This window comes from Mytilus galloprovincialis, chromosome 12 (assembly GCF_965363235.1).
Source record: "Mytilus galloprovincialis chromosome 12, xbMytGall1.hap1.1, whole genome shotgun sequence".
NCBI lineage: Eukaryota > Metazoa > Mollusca > Bivalvia > Mytilida > Mytilidae > Mytilus > Mytilus galloprovincialis.
Genome location: NC_134849.1, coordinates 70575755 through 70602691, shown reverse-complemented (window position 1 = coordinate 70602691; position 26937 = coordinate 70575755). Strand labels below are relative to the sequence as shown.

Below are 26937 nucleotides of genomic sequence, written 5' to 3'. Positions count from 1 at the left end.
ACATTTTTTTTTATTATTTACTTGTTATTGGTCATTCTGTTCTTGACTGTAAATTTAATGTTTTTATTGTGTGAATACTTTTACGACCACTGATCTAGATAAGCAACTTGGAAGGTATGTAAGTACGCAGAAATAGTTTGTTTATTATTATTTGTACGTTTGTTTTTTTCGGAGGAGTTGTGTGTTGGTGCTTGATGTTATCCGTTGTTCTTGCTGTGTCTCTGTGTGATTCCTGGATAACCCTTTTTATTTATTATAACTATAAGTCCTAAGTCAGGAATCTGATGTTCAGTAGTTGTCGGTTGTTGATTTTGGTCAAAACTGTTTCTTGTTTCTCGTTTTTGATATAGATTATGCCGATGGTTTTCCTCTTTGAATAGTATTACACTACTCATATTAGGAGTCCCATTATATCTTGCTGTTCGGTGTGAGCCAATGCTCCGTGTTGAAGGCCGTACCTTAACCTATAATGGTTTCCGTTCATAAATTGGGACTTGGACGGAGAGTTGTCTCATTGACACTCATATCACATCTTTCTATATCTATGATAGCCTTTTATTATTTACACCTTCCTCTGTCGTTCTTACGAAAAGCTAGGCTAAAATGGTTAGTTTCATAACATTAAAAAAAATTCTGATAAGTCAAAAATTTTCTTTTTTCAATTATTTAAACATTTAATCTATCTTGTTTCAATAACGATAAGCTCCCTTTTAGTTTAATGTAAAATTCATATAAATAAGTTTATCCTTGACCGAGGTTGTTACTATAAAAATGTGTTACACAGAAACAGGAAATGATACTTCATGAATAGAAATGTAATGTAGGACAAATTTTAAAGGTTTCATTGATAATTCAAATCTAGAACTGATATCTGAATGACAAAACCAAAATATTAGGGTGTTTCCTGTTACGATATATACACCAACTTATATAGTAGTTTCCGTCTGAAAAACTTAATCTATATACTTAACAGTTTATACTACGTTCAAGGTCCTATCACACAATGTTGACTGCTATACCTCAATTTTTGACATTTATCATAATGTGCCTGTTTTGTTGGGTTTACACATCGTTATCGATATTGTTTAATTGGATGCGACTGTCATATAAGTGAGAAATCCAGGTTTATCTACAATTTTCTTTTTAGGAAAATGTCTGTACCAAGTAATTTTGAGCAAACTCAAATGATCAAACACATCAAATGATCAAACATATCAAACGAATGGATACTTACTGACATATAACTGACTTGGTACAGACATTTTCATATGTAGAAAATGATGGATTGAACTTGGTTATATAGCTAGCTAAATCTCTCACTTGTATGTCAGTCGCATCAAATTTCATTATATTGACAACGATGCGTGAACAAAACAAATAACTTATCTTGATGCTTGATTTCTTGATTGACAACATATGTGTTACGTTCGGAGGACGTGTTTTCAACTGACTATCGGCATTCCAATGGGAAAGAATTGTGCCCCTCTTCTTGCCGACTTGTTTCTTTATTATTACGGGGCTGACTTTATACAGAAACTTCTTAGGAAGAAAGATAAGAAGTTAACAATATCCTTTAACTCTACTTTCCGCTATATAGATGATGTTATTTCAATAAATAATTCAAAATTTGGTGGCTATGTCGAACACATCTATCCCATTGAACTAGAGATAAAGGATACAACAGATGCAGTTAAGTCGGCCTCATATCTTGACTTACATCTAGACATTGACAATGAGGGTCGATTGAAAACAAAACTTTACGACAAAAAAGTTGATTTCAGCTTTCCAATTGTGAAATTTTCATTTCTAAGTAGCAACATTCCAGCAGCACCTGCATACGGTGTATATATCTCCCAATTGATACGATATTCCCGTGCTTGCGTTTCCTATCATGATTTTCTTGATAGAGGATTGTTGCTTACAAGAAAGCTTTTAAATCAAGAGTTCCAAATGGTGAAGTTGAAATCATCTCCTTGTAAATTTTACGGACGCCATCACGAGTTGGTTGACCGTTATTGAATTACCGTTTCACAAATGAGATCGGATATGTTCCTTACGTCGTAAGTACATATCCTTCCGTTTCATGAATGTGACCTACCGAATAGGACTATTTACCGGATGTGTTATAACAAAAGCAACACGACGGTTGCTACATGTGGAGCTGGGTCTGTTTACCCTTCCGGAGCACCTGAAATTACCCCTAGTTTTTGGTGGGGTTCGTGTTGTTTATTCTTTAGTTTTCTATGTTGTGTCATGTGTACTATTGGTTGTCTGTTTGTTTTTTTCATTTTTAGCCATCGCATTGTCAGTTAATTTTCGATTTATGAGTTTAACTGTCCCTCTGGTATCTTTTGTTCCTCTTTTAGCGCCTAACCACATATTGTAATTATTAGTAGTAAATAGCACACTCTAATTCTTGCTCGATTTATACTTTTCTAAACTGTTGATTAGTTCAGTGTGTCATTGATCGAAGTTCGATTATGACGTCAAGTTGTCTTGCTTTCCTCTGAAATCCTATTGTGACGTCATGAAAAAAGACGACCTTGCCTGATGGGGTCACAAAGAAAGAACACACCTTTTTGCAGATCTTTCAAAAAGGGAGATTAAGATTGTCTGTTAATCGTTCTAAAATCTTTAGAAAAACGGATTCCACCACCAAATATCGTGCAATAAGATATATATATACTCACTACAGTTCAATTTTAACTATTTGAAAGGCTTGGCGAGATTTGCGTTTAAATTCTGAAGTCTCGAGTTGATAAATATCGTATCACATTGGATGCATTGAAAAAAAATATATTTTCGCAATAAATCGTTACGAAGGACAAATGAATCAACTAATTTAAGGATAATAGACACTAAATACCGATATAAGAAGAGTACTTGCACTTCCTGGCAGCAAGATAAAATTCAACAAGTCAGGTTTTGATTGTTTCGTATTTTTAAATATTTTTCCATCAAACTAATGTAGTAGTCCAAATCTTGCCATATTGTTAGGCATAAAAATCTTATTCACATCAACATGATCAATGTTGACCAAAAAATATCAAATTTGTGGCAGTAAGTTTACAATGTTATAATCCAATAAATCAAAGGGGGGATACAAAATCCGAAGGAATCTGAAGGAGTGGCGAGACGGGATTTGTCAACAAGGCGTTTATTTTTGTTAATGTATCACTAGCCATTCAAATCAACGATTAGTCAAAAGTAAAATCACAAAAATACTGAAGGCCTAGAAAAATTCAAACAGAAAGTCCCTAATCAAATGGCAAAATGAAATGATAAAACACATCAAACGAATGAACAACAACTGTCATATTCCTGACTTCGTACAGGCATTTTCTTATGTGAAATTTTGATGTTCACAACCGGGAATAAACATAGTCTGTAACCAACAGATCAGATGGTTGGTGACTGTGAAAAAATTGTAGTGTCGATTTCGTAATTTTATCTTATAACTCTGTTTGGACAGTTTTCATATAACAAGAAAACACACCTTTTAATGAAGTTCATATAGTGTACACTTACTCGACCATAACTCTTTTGATTGAGATATGTATACGCCATAGAATGGGGCAAACGATATATTACTCCTGAGAAATGGGAAGTTGACAATGTCAAAGTAATCACATTATCACGTTTGTTTTTAAACAATGACAATTAGGGCCTTAATTGATAAATTGGAAGATTCGTACTTATTTATAATGTAACTATTGTTAAATTGTTTGATATACCAAAATATAAAACACCCTTGGTTCTGCGCATTTCTTCTCTTTTCCAACCTGAAGTTAGAGTAATGTGAATTATTTTCTTTAGAAACGAGATGGCGCTGAAAATGAAGCATATGAAAGCGCAGAAAATGAAGCATATAAAGGCTCAGAAAAGAATATTGTAACTGGAAACCAATACAAACCAAAGAAAAGCGAACAGGAAAATGATGAAGATGGATACAAAGCCTATGAAGAAAACTCCGGCTTTGTATCAGCCCCAGCTGACGACGATATCGATCTACATGCAAACCAGACATTTAAGACGGACTATCATTTACACGACGAAACTGCTAATCGAACAACATACAATAAAAAACAAACTTCTCATCGAACATCAACAGATCACATAGTAGAAAAAGATAACAGCACACATCAATTATCGCCAGAAAAATTTACAAGTGGTGAAAGTGTCAAATTAAAAGACAGTAATTATGCAAATTTAACAAACCGCAACAATGTAAAACTCAGTGTAAATACCACTGAAAAAGTATTGGCTATTCTTTCAAGTAGTTTAAATTCAAAAACCGTCAATGAACTAATAGCTGTTAACACGAATACAATAAACATAGATCATGCTGAAAACGTTAGTATACACAATACAACAAATGTACAGTTTACTCATATCAAACACGAAAAGCAAATGGTAGAAAGCGACAAAAGATCAAACACGTGGTAATTATATAAAACAACAATGTACATAGTATTCTAATGCAATCTTTTTGTATCAAGGGTTTTGATTGGATGATTCGAAGCGTAAAATTCTCTATCTACGTTTCTGTAAACTAAGGGTAGGCGATATAATTTTGCAACATGTTTTTGTATGTTATAGATATAGGAAGATGTGGTATGAGTGCCAACGAAACAACTCTCCGTCCAAATAACAATTTATAAAAGTAAACCATTATATGTCAATGTGCATGTTTATTGACCATAGACATATGTATAGATACTCAGCATTGGGTACCAAATGTGGGGTAGGAGCTGCTTACCACTCCTGAGCATATGAGATCACCTGGTTTTTGTCATGGTTTGTGTTGTTTAGTATTTTTTATGTTGTGTTTTGTATACTGTTTTTTTGTTGTCTTTTAATAGTTTGTTTTCAACTTGTCATTTCGTCTTTATTCGTGAATGGGAGCAAAGTACATATGAACGATACTGATTTTATCTGTGGTCGGAAATGTGGAATAGTTTTTTTTTAGTTGTAATAGTATTTTAAAGGAAACAAAATGTAAACAGAGTTCAAAACAAAAGTATATAGATATAGGTAGATGTGGTATGAGTGTTAAACAGACAACTCTCCATCTATAAAAAATGTATATGTGTGGATATCTTTTAGCTGTTTAGATACACGTCAAATAAACACAATCAAAGTTAAAACATGTACAGTTAATTTTGTATAATATTGTTTTGCCATTATATATGTTATAGTTGTTCACGTTTTAAAAACATATACCAACATCAAATGTTGTGCTATTAATATGAAAGCACGACAAGTAAGTGTTTTTAAATTACGTCAAACGCTATCATTTACTACATTGTAGTATTGGACATGATATATTTGTAATTACAATAATTCAAGTTTGTAAATATATATTGAGACGATGAACATATTAATATTGTGTATTATCCCATTTTTATCAGTTTGAGTAGTAAACAATGAGGTTTTATTCGAAGTAAGGGGCTTAACTCAAACTGTATATTTTACTATAGTTTTAACACTATATTTAACATAAATGAATGTGATTATATGGATGTCAAAACGATACGTAAAACCTAATTAATAATGATATATAGAAGAGAATAATTGAATACATGTAGTTATTAGTGCTTGAACGCAGGTTATAGCTATTTATCCACAATATTATACTATGTTATTTTTCAACTTAAATAAAAACAAATACAATAGCCTACATGTACCTATATGGCTTTCGTTTTTAATCCATACATTTGACCTGTAGTATCTAAATTATTTACCATTTGCTTTTCTGTAAGTATATTATATTTAATTAAAATATCTATTAATGCATCGTGATATAAATGATATAATTAGTGCTTGAATTTTGTTGTTGTACATGTAGTTGTTTCTGGTTTTAAAAGCTTGTCATAACTTCTTATAAACCTAACTTTAGAATTCCGTTTTTTATATTTGAAAAAAGTTATTGAAATGACCATGTCTGTAATACATTCATGACACTACTTGAATATCTCTTTTTTTTTTTAATTTCACTATGTTACAGTTGATGAGGACAAAGACTAAATTCATTTGGAACTAAATGGTATACTATTTTACCTGATTTTAGTATTAGCTTGAATACCGAATCTTGCCAATTCTTCTGTATTATATATACATCGTAGATTACTTATTTATAGGAAATGTTCGCTATTGATCTAGGCAAGGACAACATCATCAAAATATGTGGCACCAAACGTGCGTAAATTACTTTGATAAATATAAATGTATAAATATTTATATGAATAATCTGAACATGTGTACGTATGTACAAGACAAAAAAAGCGTACCCCATTACCAATACAAAATACAGAGATCGACAAAATCAAATCATATCATTATTTTTAGAATACAATACACAAAAATGAAAAGAGCAATACTTTATAAGGTTTAGAATTCCCTTATAAAGTACAGTTTAATATACATAAAAGAAAAGAAAAAAATGTTCATTGATGATCAGATGAAATAAATTGCGATTGTTCAAGTCCTGTCTGTGAGAGGGACAATTGTCCAACAAGCTATGACAGGTTCAAAAATGAGGCCTCAATTCTGGAGATTGTCACTGTAACTAAATAATGTATTGGTGTTCTATTCCATAACAAGGTTTGTCCCTACCCAATATACCCTCTTTCCATATCACAGTACAAATACCATACACCTTACATCCAAACAACTGTCTTTCAATAACCGTCAAATCGTCATTTTTGTCCAAACAGTTCTATTCTATTCTATTGAAAGTACGCACCGATAAATACAGGCTACAGTAGTATACCGCTGTTCGAGATTCATAAATCGATTGAGAAAAAAACAAATCCGGGTTACAAACTAATACTGAGGGAATTACATCAAATATAAGAGGAGAACTACGACACAACAGAAACACAACACTAAAAAAGGGACGAAAGAAACCAGAGGGACAGTCAAACTCATAAATCGAAAATAAACTGCTAACGCCATGGCTAAAATTGAAAAAGACAAACAGACTAAAATGTAACACACAAAAACAAACTATAATATAACAATGGTCATTTTCTGACTTGGTACAGGACATTTTAAGAAAAAAAATGGTGGGTTGAACCTGGTTTTGTGGCTAGCCAATGTTAAATATAACACTAAAACATATATTTGTCACTGAACGATAGGAAAACAACAATCAATTAATTAATAAAAAAAATTGTATAATTAAGCAATAAATGAGGTTGTTAAATTTGGTATATGCCTTTTTGAGCTTCCTCATTACACATTTGTTTGTTTTTTATAGGGATTAAGATGACTAACGTACCCCTATTTTTGACATTTTTACCTGTTATGTCTGTTTGTTTTGTTCACGCATCGTTGTCATTATAATGAAATTAGACTGTCAAACAAGTGAGAGGTTAAGCTAGCTATAAAACCATGTAATTGTGTTAATCCAATGGCCGTGTCTGTCGTATTTTTGGGGGGAGCGATCGGGTTGCTAATCTTTATTCTTTTGATTACAATTTATGCATATGCCATTTTTGTCTGTGTTCGGAAAAATTAATTGCTAAACATGTAGTATTGTATTATTACTTGTCTATTTTTTAGATAGCACATTTGTGTTGATATCAAGATTTCTTTTATTATTTTCATAGTCTTTCTTGTTTGTTTTGTAATGCATTTGTATCAAAGATGATTTTTTTTATGTTTGAATAGTTGTAGGCTTTTTCAAAATGTATTAAGATATCCATTAGCTGTAGATTTTGAAGCATATTGGAATAATGTATTCAGTTTCAATCACATTTACACTTAATGTAGATTTTTCAAGACATCCAAGGCATAACACGATACTAATTGTGTGTTTTTGTTTAAATACCGTATGAAGCATTGTTTACTTGAGAGGTTAATATTGAAAACGTGTGTATTCACTTATAATTTCTTTTGATTAAGATGCGAAGGGGAAACGATCTATTTATGAAAACTGCGACGAAGTTAAGATTTCAAATACACACTTATGTCATAACAAACTACTGAAATACTTTTCTGAATAGAAGTAGCTAAGTGTTCATAAGTAGTTATCCTTAGCCGCTATCTATAGAAGTCTAGACATGATCTTTATTAAAATTAAAATTAGAAAAGAAACAGGCAATAAAGTAAAATGATGTGCCAAATTTAAACGAGTAAAGAATAAAAGACAAAAACAAAACACCAAATCCCCTCAACCCCATTTATGATCCTCGTTCTCCATTACATAAGATCAGCCATAGCTACCTTATTATCTACTGTTTGTAGTAACTCTAAATGAATTATTCCATATAAATTGATTTAGTTTAGGTTATTGTATTATTGAAAAGGACTGGTATTTATTTTGCAAATTGTGTCCTTTTTTCAGTCACTGTTGTACTTATACAGATTGTTTACAACAATTTCAAATAATATTTATAAAAAAACAACTATATAAGTTGTTATGGTTTGTGATTGACCCTTTCGGTAGTATAAATAGCAAAACAAGTGTGGTAAACACATGGTAAATGAAATGAAAATGAGATCAAATAAAAAGATTTTTTTTGTTGTCAGGTTCTTGTGAACTTGTATATTTGAGCAACGCCTATCAATGGAAAAAATGAGCACAGGATCTAACTGGGAATTATCATCGAAGAAAATAATTATTTTTAGAGACATGTGGATGGGTTTTATTAAGTTCTATATTTAGATAGTCAAAAGCTTCCTCATTGTTACGATTGTCAACTTAAAGGTGATGTCGCTTTCGGCAATTTTAATTTCTTGCACAGCTTTGATGACAAATACGGTAAGTTTATAACACTTTTTAAGTGTTTTTTTTTTTTATTTTTCACTTAAGACATAAATGTGTTTTAAAAATGCGTGTTCGGTTTTTTTTTTTATAAGATTTTATTTTAAAAGTCATAGACACACCCACATTGATTAACAAATGTAATACATCAATTATCCACACATATCATTGACCATACTATACAATATTTTTTATATTCCAGATCATGACTCAACTTCTGTGTGAAAGCGAACTAAGGAATGATGACAATCTATGTTGTTTTCCAAAATTTAGTTATGGTGTTCCGTTATGCCCACCGACATATTTCTTCACACAAAACAACTCAAAAGTGATTTGCTCCAGAGAGGGTAAAACAGAGGCCATGATCAATACGTTTTTTTCTGAAAAATCATTTTGCACCAGAACTTGTCCTGTAGGCTTTCAAGCTTCAGTACTTGAATCCGTTTTAACATGCATCCCGTGTGATCTATCTTGCAATGACAACACAACTGAAACAAAAAAAGATCCAAAAGAACTCAACGCATCAACAATTCCAATTGTACTTTCATCTGTATCTCTAACCGTCTGTTGTCTAGTTTTAGCTGTTATATGTTTTCTGTATAATAAGCGACTCTGTACAGCGTGTGGACAGGGACAGACAAGACATATAAGCGTAAGTTGTAGATTTTGATGTCACGTGTTGTTTGTCATTTCCCCCGTTTTCTTATAAATGTATTACGTCTATTTATTTGACGAAAGTTATCCGATCATTCAAATAAAGTAATTAATTTTTAATTAAAAACACAAATTATGATATACAATTATTCTAATTTCCAGTCCAATTTGAATATTTAAAAAACTTTTGAAAGTTAAAGATAAAAAATAAATGGAACCTTCGTGGATGTTTGATCATTTTGGTATCTCTGAAATAAAATAAAAAAAGGCACTTCAAAACTTATTCCAAAGTAAATGTGAACTTATGTGTTATTTGGTTTAGTTTTGTTAATGACATCATTTGAGCAAACAAAAGTGAACAATTTTTTTTTAAAGTAAAATATGTAGACTGGTTTCTGCTTCAGGATACATGTGTAGACGTGGCACTGATGTGGCCTTTATCATCGTGTATTTTAAATTCCGTTAGACATGCACAACATGTCGATATTGATACAGACAATGACTCAATGACAGACCGATTAGTCAAATCTTTATCGTGTTTGGGTGGAGGGGGATTAAGACCTCAAATCAATTTTTAAAACATTAGTTCTATTTATTAATAATAATGTAATAATTCATCAAAAGAGCAAGTAAATTACCTTTCAAATTCACATATTATGAAATGTGTGATAAAAATCAATGTAATCAATTTCAAAATAAACTTTCATTTATAATTCCTTCGATTGTTATCAACGGATACATTTTGCAAATGGTCGAACTCTAGCTGATAAAGGCTGCAGATGAGAAACATTTTTTAGTCAAAAGATAGTAACACAAAAGGAGTTTTTAGGCAAGGCATCAATTAGACATCTTCTACATAACAAAAGTAATCAAAAAGACTTATATAGGTAAATCACGTACACAGTGCTCAACAACAAGCACATTTAATTTTCAAGTTTTTAATCAGCACGAGCTATTTAAATTTTACAGGTACATCTCTGTCATCGAAGGATTACTTGCATCTATTTCTTTGTTATTTATATAATATTGTGCATAGGTATTAAAATTTAAATGATAAGTATATTCGATAACCAATCTGGCATATGGCCAACTAATACATGCACCTTCATCCACGATGAAGTACAGATGTTTAAGTGAAATCCGATATTTGTCAAAATAGAAGGAAGTTTTTTAGGTTTTAATTTGCAATGATTAAAAGGGAAATAGACCACATTTCACAGCTGACCTTCACAATATATAAATATATGGATAATAATCGCGGTACATGTTTCATTTAGTGAACACATTAAACATTCGTGATGAATTCAAATAATGAGAAGTGAAACTACAAGTTCAAGTAGCTTTAAAAGACAATTGTATTACAAGCAATGAATAAAAGGAAATGTGGGGTTTACCTCAACGACAAAAATACATAAAAAGACAAAAGGTGAAATACAATCCCTCGTTATCTTTTAGATTGATTCATATCCACTTTATTTTGACGTAAGTTGTAACAATTGATGTGTTACGTTGACACAACCTACGCCAATATATGTTTAAAATCTTTAAATAGAATTGAAACTATTAATAACTAAAAAAAAATGACAGTTTGAAAGATAATAATTTGATTTTTTTGGTAAGATTTAAAACTTTCCTTTATTAAAAAAAAAAAATAAAAAATATCCGATGTTTTTTTTCTATCCACATGGTCCGAGATCACAATTGTCGTCCCTTGATTTTCGTTGTTCTTTTCGTTGTTCACAAATATAGTCCCTAGTGTTGACAGTGGGTTACTTGCCATTCATTTTTATACCCCTTCCAAATTTATTTCTCCATGTTTAATGCCTCAAATTGCAAGTAGGGGGGTAAAATTACACTGTAAAAAAATTTGGGTCCAGAATTTTAAAGAAAAGTAGTGATTTGGTCCAGCTGAAAAAGGTTGAAAATTAGCACTTCGGAAGCTGTCAAAAGATTTCAAGACGCCCTAAACATAAAATTGTCCATATTTTGAGTTAGAGCCGATGAAGTTTTCTATAATTTTGATATAATTTGTCCCAAAAGTAGTACAACACACTGTAAAAGTTTCTTTGAGAAAGCGCAGGTGGGATTTTTTTTATTTTCATTTCTGTTCTAAAAGAAATGCACTACGAAATAATTGTGTTCTCGGACCTAAGAGGTGAAATCTGTAAATATAGAATCTGTACTTTGGCAACTTCCCTAAATGTTTTGATGGTGTCAATTTGTCAAATAGCATGAAACTAAAGGATTTAAACTTTAATTTTATAGAATTTCTGCAAAAATAACCAATTTTGACATTTTATGGTCAAAATAGACATTTATAGCTTTTTCAATATTGATGCATAAATGGCATCCTGACTTTCTATCTGACAGGTTTTCATGTGTCAATATTTGTGTTTCTATGCCTTTATCTAGTTCTTTTACTTATTTATGAACTCTGAATCTACAGAAAAGAAGATTATCTCAGACAATATGTGCAAAATGTGTTGTATAAATGACCCTTGTCTAACGCCCTGTTTGGATGAAGTAAAAAGTGGGGAGCTTGGTACATAAAATTTGAAGTCCATAATAAAGACCTCACTAAATTTGTATCAAAAGCACTTTACAATGTCTATTGTACCTGTTCCATTTCACATAATATCTTTCTGTTCTTCTGTAGGATAGCAAGTGATTTAAATATAAGCCTGTTGAGAATAAATTGCATGCAAGTTTTTCCCTAAAAAGGCAAAAATCTTTGTATCAGACCATACTGTTTGTAAGAAAAGTTAATTGCAAGAGTCTTTTTGTGCTCAGATTTGTTGTATCATGTCACATGAGTATAGAAATGATAAAAAAGACACAAATTTTTATTTCTTATAGCCTCAGTATGCATTTTTTTATGTAAATATATGGCACCGCCTAAATTGAACCTAAATTTTTTCCAGTCTTACTTGGCCTAAGACCCTTTTAAACTAATATGATATGTTATTTGTAACTTTTCTTTCCATTTAAAGTACTTTCAATACATATGTAAGGATCATTTATAACCAAAAAGCTTCACAAATTTAAAATTGCTGGAAAATATTACATCTTCATGAAAGGCTCCCCTTCATTGAAAAACCTCAATTTTTAGGCGCAGGCTCATATAAATTTTACTTTTGAATAATTATGCCAAGTCTGATAAATCAAATGAGTACTCTATTGCTTTTAGTACAGGATAAGTTATATATTAAGGCATTTAAAAAGTTTTTTTTGCAATATTTTAATTTTTAAAGCCCCAAATGTTGATAATTGAAATTTTTCAATTTTAACGTCAAAATTTTACGCGCAAAGATGAGTATAGAACTTAACTTATTGTCTATAATATACATCCTATTGTCATGAAACTTTGTAAGCAGTTTTATAATTTATAAAGCTTTGGTCATACCAAGTTTTTTTACGATTTGTCAACTCTTTCTATCCTATTAGGTCCGAGACCACAATTGTCGTCCCTTGATTTTCGTTGTTCACAAATATAGTCCCTAGTGTTGACAGTGGGTTACTTGCCATTCATTTGTATACCCCTTCCAAATTTATTTCTCCATGTTTAATGCCTCAAATTGCAAGTAGGGGGGTGAAATTACACTGTAAAAAAATTTGGATCCAGAATTTTAAAGAAAAGTAGTCATTTGGTCCAGCTGAAAAAGGTTGAAAATTAGCACTTCGGAAGCTGTCAAAAGATTTCAAGACGCCCTAAACATAAAATTGTCCATATTTTGAGTTAGAGCCGACGAAGTTTTCTATAATTTTGATATAATTTGTCCCAAAAGTAGTACAACACACTGTAAAAGTTTCTTTGAGAAAGCGCAGGTGGTTTTTTTTTTATTTTCATTTCTGTTCTAAAAGAAATGCACTACGAAATAATTTTGTTCTCGGACCACATTGGTGGTGACTAATAGTCATCTTGAGAGCTGAGCACTTACAACTCTTCATGTATTTTAGTTTTAAATATACATTTATGCTCAAATATGTGTGTGTGTTTTTGTATCTATTTTTATATCAGACCTGCTGATGTAATAATTATTATAAAAGATAGTAACTTAGAAAAAGGTTGGTAGGGTAGTCTGTTAATCAAAATATATAAATAACCACATGTATTTCAAAGTACATTTCATATTCTATAAGATTTTGCAATCACGTGTGCTGTTCTATAATGGATGCTTGTATTTGTAATATTAATTTTAAAATCATTATTAAAATTGAGAAAGGAAATTGGGAATGTGTCAAAGCAACAACAACCCGACCATAGAGGTATAGTTTCAAAATATACTAATTTCTTTTCAAATAATAACGATTCGTTATTAATTGGTTGGAGCAAAAGACCGTATAGTGATATTGTTAAATACACATGGTGTGTACGAATACTTTCAAAAATGAGAGGTTTCTTTGAAACGGTCTCAGAGGTGTTGTGTTCCTTAGGCCTTGCGGTCATAATTCTTTCGAGCATGATTATCGTAGTCACAGTCAGTACATGTAGTCACCCAATCTAAGTACTGGATTTGTTGTTTCGAGCACAAATTTTGTACTCCGAGAACTACGTAAATTTTAAGACGGAATGTTACAATACCCAAAATAAAGGTCACAGTCAATTTAATAAAAACATATCGACTGAAAATAATGGTATGATACTACAAAGTCAAACTGCACATTTGTGCTAACACAGTGCCTAGTATAAAAGCTTTCGGGCAGATGGACTTTATAAATTGCATTCAAAAGGTGTGGTTGAGACTTCAAGTTTGTAATGGTGACTGTAAAAACTTATGTCATGTCGACTTTATGGGATATAATGAGCAATTCAAATATTTATTCCAATATGTTCCAAAACAAATTTTTTAAGCATGAAGGTGGATCATTGGTTTATATTTCCTAAGATAGGATTTATTTATATTTTCAGAAGAGAAAAACATGAATAGTTAGTTTTGTTGAAAATATTTTGAATTATGCAACGAATCACCTATTTTCTTCATGAAAATAAGCAGTATTGTACATGAAGTACCAACCTCGGTAAATTCACTGTTACCTCCTCTGCAAAATATGTAGAATGTAGAGACATCGTCCAGTCTATGGAAAAGTGCGTCCTCCTATCTGTATATACATGTATCTTCGATATTTAAGATGGTTTTTTTTTGTAAGTTCGTTTCCCCTGATCACGTATTCACGGCATCTATATTTTTTTTGCATAAGGTAAAGATAAGTAGTAATGCTTATATCTTAAAATTCTTTTGAAAAACGTCTATTAAAAATATTCCTACATATGATTAAAATCGAATTGTTTTTAATTGCAGATAGACGCATTGGAAATGGAATTGGGAAATAAAATTGGGGTAAAGCCGGAAGATTTAGACAACGTTGATGACGCAGATGGGCGTAGCAGAATGGTAAATGGTTATGTAGGAGATCCAACTAGCAATAGCAATGTGAGTTTAATGTTAGTTTAATACTATGATTCAGTTTCTGAAATCGTAAGCCAAATTCCTAGAACACTCATACTTTTATAATAAAGTTTAATTACGTTGGTAATACATGTAATAATCCCGACTAAAATTAATTTTAAATAACTGTTTAAAACAGGGTTTACTGAATATCTGTGTTATTTGATATATACATGCATACAAAAATTTTGATATCACAAACTAGTCAAAACGTTTTCTCAATTCTATCATCGGTACAAGGATATCATTTGTTAATATAAATCAAAATGCAGACATCTTATACGTTCACGTATTTCCCATCCAATCTTTTATGGTAATATTCTTGAAATTTTCACTCAACTAGTACAGTATTTTAATTTAGGAGCAAGCTAAGACCACCTCCGGGTTCGGGATTTTCTCGCTTCATTAAAGACCCAATGGTGGCCTTCTGCTGTAATCTGCTCTTTTTTTCGGGTTGTGGTCTCTTTCAGGTATTCACCATTTCCATTCTAAATTTTATGCAAATGCGTATTTCTTGATTTCAGTATTTACTGAAAGATTACATTTGAAGATTGTGACAAGGATATCTTAAAATTGTGAATATTTGTTCCATATCGATAAGTAAAATCATGATTTACAAAATATAAAGTTGTTGTAAAAAACATTATTTGCAATGTCTCACTACAGAGCTTGGAATTGATAAAACTACTGGTAATCCTACATATTCTTTAACATCATTTACCAAGGACGAAATTTTACAAAATCATAAATCTGTCCTTCTTTCTTTTGGTATCAACATCAAAGAAAACGAAGAAAACTTGCCTTCATTATACTGGATACCCAAATTACACAAAACGCCATATAAAGAACGATACATAACTGGGTCTTCAAAATGTTCAACCAAACATCTTTCTAAAGTACTGACTACTATTCTTTCGACAGTTAAAGATGGGCTTCAAAAATATTGTGAGGAGATATATTCTACCAGTGGTGTTAACCAGATGTGGATTCTCAAAAATTCGAAAGATCTACTGCTTAACCTTCAATCACAATCTTTGCAATTTTGCAGCAACATAAAAACTTTTGATTTTTCTACGCTATATACTACTATTCCCCATGCTCAGTTGAAAGATCGACTACACCATCTCATAAAACAGAGCTTTTTCTATAAAAATGGAAATCGTAGATACAAATTTCTTGTTTTGGGTTACAATAATTCATATTTTGTGAAAAATCACACTGAATCTCCCAGAAAATATACAGAAGATGATATTATCAAAATGCTACTTTTTGATCGACAATATATGTGTTGAGTTTGGAGGATTTATATTTCAACAGACAGTCGGTATTCCAATGGGTACTAATTGTGCACCCCTGCTGGCTGATTTGTTTTTGTACTCGTATGAAGCAGAATTCATTCAGAACCTTCTAAAAGACAAAAAGAAAAAGCACCTTGCGAAATTCTTTAATTTTACTTTCCGATATATTGATGATGTTCTATCATTGAATAACCCATATTTCAGCCAATACTTACATCTCATATATCCAAGTGAACTTGAAATTAAGGATACCACTGATACTAGAAGGACTGCTTCATACCTTGATCTTTTCCTCAATATTGACGTAGATGGACGACTTCACACGAAAATCTATGATAAACGGGACGATTTCAACTTCCCAATTATCAATTTCCCATTTCTCAGCAGTAACATACCCTCTGCCCCTTCGTATGGTGTTTACATATCACAATTGATACGTTATTCACGTGCTTGTTCACACTATACGGACTTCATATACAGGAGTGTGCTCCTTACGCAGAAACTGCTCCAACAAAGTTATGAGGAGGACAGATTAAAATTGACACTCCGTAAATTTTATGGACACCATCACGATTTGGTGGATCCATACGATGTTTCGTTGACCAAACTAGCTAAGGACATTTTTACCACATGGTAGATTGTGTTTTGTCATAATGTCGTCTAATCTTTTAATTACCAAACGTGACTTATTCCCGATTGTGACTGTTTTGCCGAGTGTGAACTCGCATTACTATAAGACGTGGTACGGTACTTATACATCCCAAATTCATGTATTTAGTTTAAATGTTTAATGTTATATTTGTAATTCTCATCGGATTTTGTCAAATGTGTTGACGTCTTTTCTATTATATTTATGTGTTATGGTAAAGAAAATTAATCACCGCCTTCATTTATCAGATTTGATTTCGTTCAAAGTAATCAGTATGATATTTTACGTTTGAAGTTAGATTCATAACATACCTGACATAGTTTTATAATATAGTTAATTGCTACCTCAGTTTTATATTAATAAGAATTAAAATGTGCTTTGTTATTAAATGCAATATCAGTATTTAGTTCAAATACATAATCTTAAATTAATCCTAATTCTATCTTATTCATTCTTATGTGACGTCATTTTTCATTTTTTGATGCTCTGTTTTACTAATTCAAATGACGTCATTTTTTCGTCATTTTTCAGTTTCAAATAGGACGTCACTTGGCGTAGAGGTTTAAACGTATTCGGATGTGTCTACTTTTGTGTTTCAAATGTCTGGTTATGTAAATGTATTTCAGTTGTTTCCTGTAATTAGTTAATACTTCAGCTTTATCATGTACATCTTTTGAATATTCATTTTATTAAATTTACTGTTTGCAAAAGTATAAATTACTCTAAATTATAGGGATTTTCTGGTAACTTAACAGAAAACCCTTGCCGTTTTTGGCACAACCTTTTTGATCTTTTGGTGCTCGATGCTGTTCAACTTTGTACTCGTTTCGGCTTTCAAACTTTTGTATCTGTGCGTCACACATAGGTCTTGTGTGGACAAAATACACTTCTGGCGTATTAAAATTTTGAACTTGTTGCCTTTTGTTGGCTGTTGTTCGTGTGATTCTTTGTCAATTGTGTTCTCCAATTTATTTATATTGTAGTCCTGTGTTGTCATTTTGATGTTATATTTCACATGGCCATAAAAGTGCGAGGTTTGGCATGCCACAAAACCAGGTTCAACCCACCATTTTTTCCTTTAAAAATGCCCTGTACCAAGTCAGGAATATGGTCATTGTTATATTATAGTTCGTTTCTGTGTGTATTACATTATAACGTTGTGTCGTTTGTTTTCTCTTATTTTTGAGTGTAAATTCACATTGCGATAAGACGTGTCACGGTACTTGTCTATCCCAAATTCATGTATTTGGTTTTGATGTTATATATATATGTTATATTTGTTATTCTCGTGGGATTTTGTCTATATGTGTTACATTTTAGTGTTATGTCGTTGTTCTCCTCTTATATTTAATGCGTTTCCCTCGGTTTTAGTTTGTTATCCCGATTTTGTTTTTTGTCCATGGATTTATGAGTTTTGAACAGCGGTATACTACTGTTGCCTTTATTTGTTTACATGCATCATTTTTCATTATGTTCCATATTCCCTTGAAATCTCCTTAAACCCAACAATCGATATTTAACAGCATGTCACAGTCTGCTGATCGTTCTATCACGTGAACTTTCAATTTTAATGATTTTATTTTCTGTTGAGAAAATAAAAGAAAAGACAAATAGTGAAGCAACAATAATGAAACCTTAAACAGAAAACAAGAGATAGAACAGGAACTCACCAAAATTAGGGGTTGCACTTTTGAGATTATCAAATTTTGCGAGCGTCACGAGACCAGTAGTTAATCTCATCTGTATTTATACATATTGTGCTAAATCCTTCATGGAGGGGATTGCAGAACAGCAGTTGTGACGCAAGAAATTTAAAAAGTATATTTTTATTTTCTAGCAAAACAAAAATTTTAGAAAAATGACACTTTCATAGCCGAAAAAATAAAGGCAACAGTAGTATACCGCTGTTCGAAACTTAGAATGGCAATTTGAAATTACAGTGTCTAAAATTAATCTATAAATGTTAACACATTGCGATATCATATAGTCGCAAGACAGTCAAACATTTGGATTGATTTGGGTAACAAAATGTCTGCAATGGAGTTATTTTTAATCAACTACATTGTCCTATTTTAGTTATAAATAAAGTTGAATTCTTTGATTCGCCGTTTTTTCAAACAAATTGGAAACTGTATCTATAGACCTTATTTTAAGTCTAGATTTGTATTATTCGTATTGTCGTCTTGTAAAGTCATGCTGATTGAAATACTACAATAGGACACAATGTGACAATGATTGAATTTAGTAGTGTCAACACTGTGATTATGACCCGTGTATATAGCAAATCCTATATACAATGCTTTGTGGTGCACCTGTCAGATGCAGAACGTACAGATAAGGTTATAGGTAACAGGTGAATTTACTATTGGTATAGGTATCGGATTCGACCCGGAACTTGTTAATTATTGGCAATCTTAATTATGTGGGAAAAAAGGGTCTGGAATGGTGTCCCGTTATTGTGCTATTGTGAAACTTGTTTATTGCTTGTCTTTAATTTTTGCTTTGTGCTTTGTCTATATGCCTTTTTATGTTTCTTTGTTACATATATATATATATATATATATATATATATATACAACTCGTCTAAACATCAACCCAACAATGTTAGATCTGTAAATTTGCTTTCGCAAATTTTTGGTTCTTCCCTCGCCGGGATTCGAACCCATGCTACTGTGATATCGTGACACCAAATCGCCTGCACTGCAGCCGTCCCGCTAGACCACACGACCACCTGGGCTCTCAAAAAAAGAGCTTTCGCTGGCCATGTGTTACCTTTCCACGTCAGTTTTAATCTAGCGGCGTACTACAGTACATGATATATAAGGCATGAAGATGTTATTGTTACAGATCAGCTAAATTATCTATAGTAAAGGATCCTACAAATTAATGTAATATACAGTCAATATATATATATATATATATATATATAAGTGCCTATAAATAGCAGCACATGACGTAATATTGGCCAATGGACGTTGCTAACTTCAACTACCAATTATGTATTTTTAAGGTAGCTAAATCCAATACAACATATACATTGAGCTGCAAAATTTTCTTATTTTCAAAGCAGCTAAATTCAATTGCTCATAGACATTGAGCTGCAAAAATTTTCTTATTTTAAAGGCAGTTAAGTGCAACACAGACGTTGAGCTGCAAAAGTTTCTTATCATCTACATTTCACCTGGATAGATGCACGCTTGATAAAGCTAGTTGGTCTAGCGAAATATTGCGTTTATTTTCATCGTTTTGTAAATATTTTAAACATTCTTATATTTACATACTAAATAGTGTGTTAAAATTACATTGTTAGGCAATCTATATATGTATATATATATATATATATAAACGCCTAAAAAGTGTACATAACAACACCAATGATATAAAAAGGAACTATAAATGTAATTATTTATAAATATTTCGGATAACAGATATCCTTCGTCAGTCAGATTCTGATGTTAAATGAATCATCTTTAAGTCTTCTTACATTAAACTTTTACTAAATCTTGAAATTTATTCGATAAAAAAGGCAAACCGAACATCAGTTAAGACGCTTGCACCATTTTAAAAATTTGTTGAATATGACATAGGTTATATGACTAATTACATCAAAGAGTTCAAATATATGCTTAAAATAATGCAAATTTTTGGTTTTTCCCTCGCCGGGATTCGAACTCATGCTACTGTGATATCGTGACACCAAATCGCCTGCACTGCAGCCGTCCCGCTAGACCACACGACCACCTGGGCTCTCAATAAAAGGGCTTTCGCTGGCCGTGTGTTACCTTTCCTCGTCAGTTTTAATCTAGCGGCGTACTACAGTACATGATATATTAGGCATGAAGATGTTATTGTTACAGATCAGCTAAATTATCTATAGTAAAGGATCTTACAAAATTAATGTAATATACAGTCACAGAAAATAATTATATTTATAAGTACGTCTGAGTCAGTGACAACTCTACAACAGATGTATCAATCGGATCGCCATCAATGATGGTGATACATGGCCGTGTACATAATGTATATACAACTCGTCTAAACATCAACCCAACAATGTTAGATCTGTAAATTTGCTTTCGCAAATTTTTGGTTCTTCCCTCGCCGGGATTCGAACCCATGCTACTGTGATATCGTGACACCAAATCGCCTGCACTGCAGCCGTCCCGCTAGACCACACGACCACCTGGGCTCTTAATAAAAGAGCTTTCGCTGGCCGTGTGTTACCTTTCCTCGTCAGTTTTAATCTAGCGGCGTACTACAGTACATGATATATAAGGCATGAAGATGTTATTGTTACAGATCAGCTAAATTATCTATAGTAAAGGATCCTACAAAATTAATGTAATATTGTCACAGAAAATAATTATATTTATAAGTACGTCTGAGTCAGTGACAACTCTACAACAGATGTATCCCTCGGATCGCCATCAATGATGGTGATACATGGCTGTGTACATAATGTATATACAACTCGTCTAAACATCAACCCAACAATGTTAGATCTGTAAATTTGCTTTTGCAAATTTTTGGTTCTTCCCTCGCCGGGATTCGAACCCATGCTACTGTGATATCGTGACACCAAATCGCCTGCACTGCAGCCGTCACGCTAGACCACACGACCACCTGGGCTCTCAATAAAAGAGCTTTCGCTGGCCGTGTGTTACCTTTCCTCGTCAGTTTTAATCTAGCGGCGTACTACAGTACATGATATATAAGGCATGAAGATGTTATTGTTACAGATCAGCTAAATTATCTATAGTAAAGGATCCTACAAAATTAATGTAATATACAGTCACAGAAAATAATTATATTTATAAGTACGTCTGAGTCAGTGACAACTCTACAACAGATGTATCCATCGGATCGCCATCAATGATGGTGATACATGGCTGTGTACATAATGTATATACAACTCGTCTAAACATCAACCCAACAATGTTAGATCTGTAAATTTGCTTTCGCAAATTTTTGGTTCTTCCCTCGCCGGGATTCGAACCCATGCTACTATGATATCGTGACACCAAATCGCCTGCACTGCAGCCGTCACGCTAGACCACACGACCACCTGGGCTCTCAATAAAAGAGCTTTCGCTGGCCGTGTGTTACCTTTCCTCGTCAGTTTTAATCTAGCGGCGTACTACAGTACATGATATATAAGGCATGAAGATGTTATTGTTACAGATCAGCTAAATTATCTATAGTAAAGGATCCTACAAAATTAATGTAATATACAGTCACAGAAAATAATTATATTTATAAGTACGTCTGAGTCAGTGACAACTCTACAACAGATGTATCCATCGGATCGCCATCAATGATGGTGATACATGGCTGTGTACATAATGTATATACAACTCGTCTAAACACACGCATGGATTCGAATCCCGGCGAGGGAAGAACCAAAAATTTGCGAAAGCAAATTTACAGATCTAACATTGTTGGGTTTATGTTTAGACGAGTATATATACAACTCGTCTAAACATAAACCCAACAATGTTAGATCTGTAAATTATATATATATACAACTCGTCTAAACATCAACCCAACAATGTTAGATCTGTAAATTTGCTTTCGCAAATTTTTGGTTCTTCCCTCGCCGGGATTCGAACCCATGCTACTGTGATATCGTGACACCAAATCGCCTGCACTGCAGCCGTCCTGCTAGACCACACGACCACCTGGGCTCTCAATAAAAGAGCTTTCGCTGGCCGTGTGTTACCTTTCCTCGTCAGTTTTAATCTAGCGGCGTACTACAGTACATGATATATAAGGCATGAAAATGTTATTGTTACAGATCAACTAAATTATCTATAGTAAAGGATCCTACAAAATTAATGTAATATACAGTCACAGAAAATAATTATATTTATAAGTACGTCTGAGTCAGTGACCACTCTACAACAGATGTATCCATTGGATCGCCATCAATGATGGTGATACATGACTGTGTACATAATATATATACAACTCGTCTAAACACACGCATGGATTCGAATCCCGGCGAGGGAAGAACCAAAAATTTGCGAAAGCAAATTTACAGATCTAACATTGTTGGGTTTATGTTTAGACGAGTTGTATATATATATATATATATATATATATATATATAACTCGTCTAAACATCAACCCAACAATGTTAGATCTGTAAATATATATATATATATACATATATATATATATATATATATATATATATATATATATATATATATATATATATATAACTCGTCTAAACATCAACCCAACAATGTTAGATCTGTAAATTTGCTTTCGCAAATTTTTGGTTCTTCCCTCCCCGGGATTCGAACCCATGCTACTGTGATATCGTGACACCAAATCGCCTGCACTGCAGCCGTCCCGCTAGACCACACCACCACCTGGGCTCTCAAAAAAAGAGCTTTCGCTGGCCATGTGTTACCTTTCCACGTCAGTTTTAATCTAGCGGCGTACTACAGTACATGATATATAAGGCATGAAGATGTTATTGTTACAGATATATATATATATATATATAACTCGTCTAAACATCAACCCAACAATGTTAGATCTGTAAATTATATAAATATACAACTCGTCTAAACATCAACCCAACAATGTTAGATCTGTAAATTTGCTTTCGCAAATTTTTGGTTCTTCCCTCGCCGGGATTCGAACCCATGCTACTGTGATATCGTGACACCAAATCGCCTGCACTGCAGCCGTCCCGCTAGACGGCAGTGCAGGCGATTTGGTGTCACGATATCACAGTAGCATGGGTTCGAATCCCGGCGAGGGAAGAACCAAAACTTTGCGAAAGCAAATTTACAGATCTAACATTGTTGGGTTGATGTTTAGACGAGTTGTATATACATTATGTACACAGCCATGTATCACCATCATTGATGGCGATCCGATGGATACATCTGTTGTAGAGATGTCACTGACTCAGACGTACTTATAAATATAATTATTTTCTGTGACTGTATATTACATTAATTTGTAGGATCCTTTACTGACGTGGAAAGGTAACACATGCCCACCGAAAGCTCTTTTTTGAGAGCCCAGGTGGTCGTGTGGTCTAGCGGGACGGCTGCAGTGCAGGCGATTTGGTGTCACGATATCACAGTAGCATGGGTTCGAATCCCGGCGAGGGAAGAACCAAAAATTTGCGAAAGCAAATTTACAGATCTAACATTGTTTGGTTGATGTTTAGACGAGTTGTATATACATTATGTACACAGCCATGTATCACCATCATTGATGGCGATCCGATGGATACATCTGTTGTAGAGTTGTCACTGACTCATACGTACTTATGAATATAATTATTTTCTGTGACTGTATATTACATTAATTTGTAGGATCCTTTACTATAGATAATTTAGCTGATCTGTAACAATAACATCTTCATGCCTTATATATCATGTACTGTAGTACGCCGCTAGATTAAAACTGACGTGGAAAGGTAACACATGCCCACCGAAAGCTCTTTTTTGAGAGCCCAGGTGGTCGTGTGGTCTAGCGGGACGGCTGCAGTGCAGGCGATTTGGTGTCACGATATCACAGTAGCATGGGTTCGAATCCCGGCGAGGGAAGAACCAAAAATTTGCGAAAGCAAATTTACAGATCTAACATTGTTGGGTTGATGTTTAGACGAGTTGCTGTTTTTTTTACATGTTTATCTATTATGTCTATTTGTTTTGTTCATGCATCGTTGTCAAAATACTACGTGATGGAATTCGATGCGACTGTCATACAAGTGAGAGGTTTAGCTTGCTATAAAACCAGGTTTCTACAACAGATCAGAGAATGCCTGTACAAAGTCAGGAATATGACAGTTGTTATCGATTCGTTTGATGTGTTTGAGCTTTTAATTTTGCCATTTGATTAGGGACTTTCTATTTTGAATTTTCCTCGGAGTTCATTTTTTTTTTTTTTGCGATTTTACTTTTTTCAATGAAAACAGGTCAATTTTCATTATTTAGTATGGCTTGAAATAGTTATCAAAGGTACCATTCTTATAATTTAATATGCCAGACGCGCGTTTCGTTTACATAAGACTCATCAGTGACGCTCAGATCAATAGTTATGAAACCAAACAAGTACAAATTTGAGGACCATTGGAACCCAAAATTCCAAAAAGATGTGCTAAATACGGGTAAGGTAATCTAAGCATGATATAAAAAAAATCCTTAGTAATTGATATTTTTGTAGACAGGAAATTTATAAATAAAAAAAATGACCATTTAATTGATATTCATGTCAACACCGAAGTGCTGACTCCTGGGCTGGTGATACCCTTGGGAACGAAACGGTCACAGGACTGGCATCGACCCAGTGGTGTAAATAGTTATCAAAGGCACAATGCTTATAATTTAATACGCCAGACATAGAGCGGATAACCATGCATAAAAAAACAAGGCTAGGATATTATGAGTTTGAATAAAAATGAACATGTCTTACTTCAATATTCAGTATTTTCAAAATTGAAAATTATATATTTTCTAGGCATGTCTTTTATTAAAATCGCGACATTGTGTCAATTTTGTTGATATTTGATGTTTTGTCACTGTTTGATGATACAATTTATTTTTAGAGAGGAGATGGCATATATAATGACTCGTACGACTACGCAGAAGAAAGAATTGTACCTAGAGAGGCGTATATACAAAAAGAGAGCAACGAAGTCGATGATGATAACGACGGTTATCAAGAATACACTGGTCCAGCTGCAGCATCAATTAAACAGGAGATAGAAGATATATATGTAAATCAGACAGTAACAACAGAGTACCAGACACACGATAAAACGTATCAACAAAAATCATCGGACAACCAAAAGACGGAAAATACACATCAAAATCAGACATTGTCAGAGTCATGTAATAACAATGACAATTCAGAAAATGAAGACAGTAACTATGTAAATCAGTCAATATGGAAGCAATGTACAGATTACGAAAATGTAAATATGAAAGAAACTAATATTGAACAAATGGTGACTGTTCGTTCAAACAATGTGAAGGTGAAAACCGTTACGGACATTACAGCTGTTAACACAAGTACAATTACTGTAGGTCATGCTGAAAACATAAACATTCACAATATAACATTTGTACAATTTATAAATGTAAAAGAAGAAAAGCCTCCGAAAGAAAGCGATAAAAAAACAAAAACCTGGCCATTGTAATGATTGCAAAATGTGTTTGTTTTATAATGTTCTTGTGCGTGTTTCTAGAAAATATCTGTTTTTTTCTTTCTTTCAAAAACGTAAAAAAAATAGCAAACATACCGAACTCAAGGGATAATTGAAATCCTAAAGTCCTTTATCAAAAACAAAATCAATAGCTCAAATATATCAAACGAATGGAAAACAACTGTCATGTTTCAGACTTGGTACAGGCAGTTTCTTATGTAGATAGTGGATACTCAGTTATTATTTTAATAGAAAGGAATAAGTCTTGATCTTCTATTTAGGTTTAAAGTTCAATCACAAAATTACTAAGCTTTGAGGAAAATCTACCATATAACAGAATATGCACGCACGAGAAAGAAAAAATATTTCCTAACTGAAAAACTCTGAAATACAAAATTGAAAACTCATTATACATGTTATACTCATTTTTTATTTATCAGACACACGCATAATGATTAAAGGTGTCAGACCACCAATTAAAAATCCCTATCTGTTCAACCAAATTTTGCAATTTTCACAGCTTTCTAAATATTTTACCTTAAGTTTAACTTCAAGGAAACCAGGTATATCCTGAATTGTACATGTATCACCTTCCTACATGCCAATTTTCAACCAATGTTTAAAGTCTTGTAACAAATTTTTGATTTTGAAAAGACAGGTACTACCAAAATAACTCCTGGTTTTCTGGAAATCTTAAATTAGTGTACTATGTAGCGCATTAATCCTGAATTTTTAATGCAAACTCAAAGACAAGTGAATTTTGGCTCAAAATGGTCTAAATATATTTCCCTTTCACCAAAAGTTTCATTTCTGCAAATTTGTTGGTTAGTTTAAGTAAACAATGACATCAAAAGCACTATTTTGTGTCAAAGTAGGACTACTTTTACATACGTTCTAAATTGGAGGGAGTAATTGGTGGTCTGACACCTAAAGCATAAAAATAT

At 32.8% G+C, this 26937-nt stretch overlaps 1 long non-coding RNA gene across 1 annotated transcript; it reads left to right on the top strand.

The window, feature by feature from the left end:
• The first annotated feature begins 8972 nt into the window (after window positions 1-8972).
• On the top strand, window positions 8973-26039 carry LOC143054700 (uncharacterized). Its single transcript, XR_012971791.1, has 3 exons — window positions 8973-9422; window positions 14725-14856; window positions 25394-26039. It is a non-coding gene; the product is annotated as an uncharacterized LOC143054700 (long non-coding RNA).
• Window positions 26040-26937: the final 898 nt, after the last annotated feature.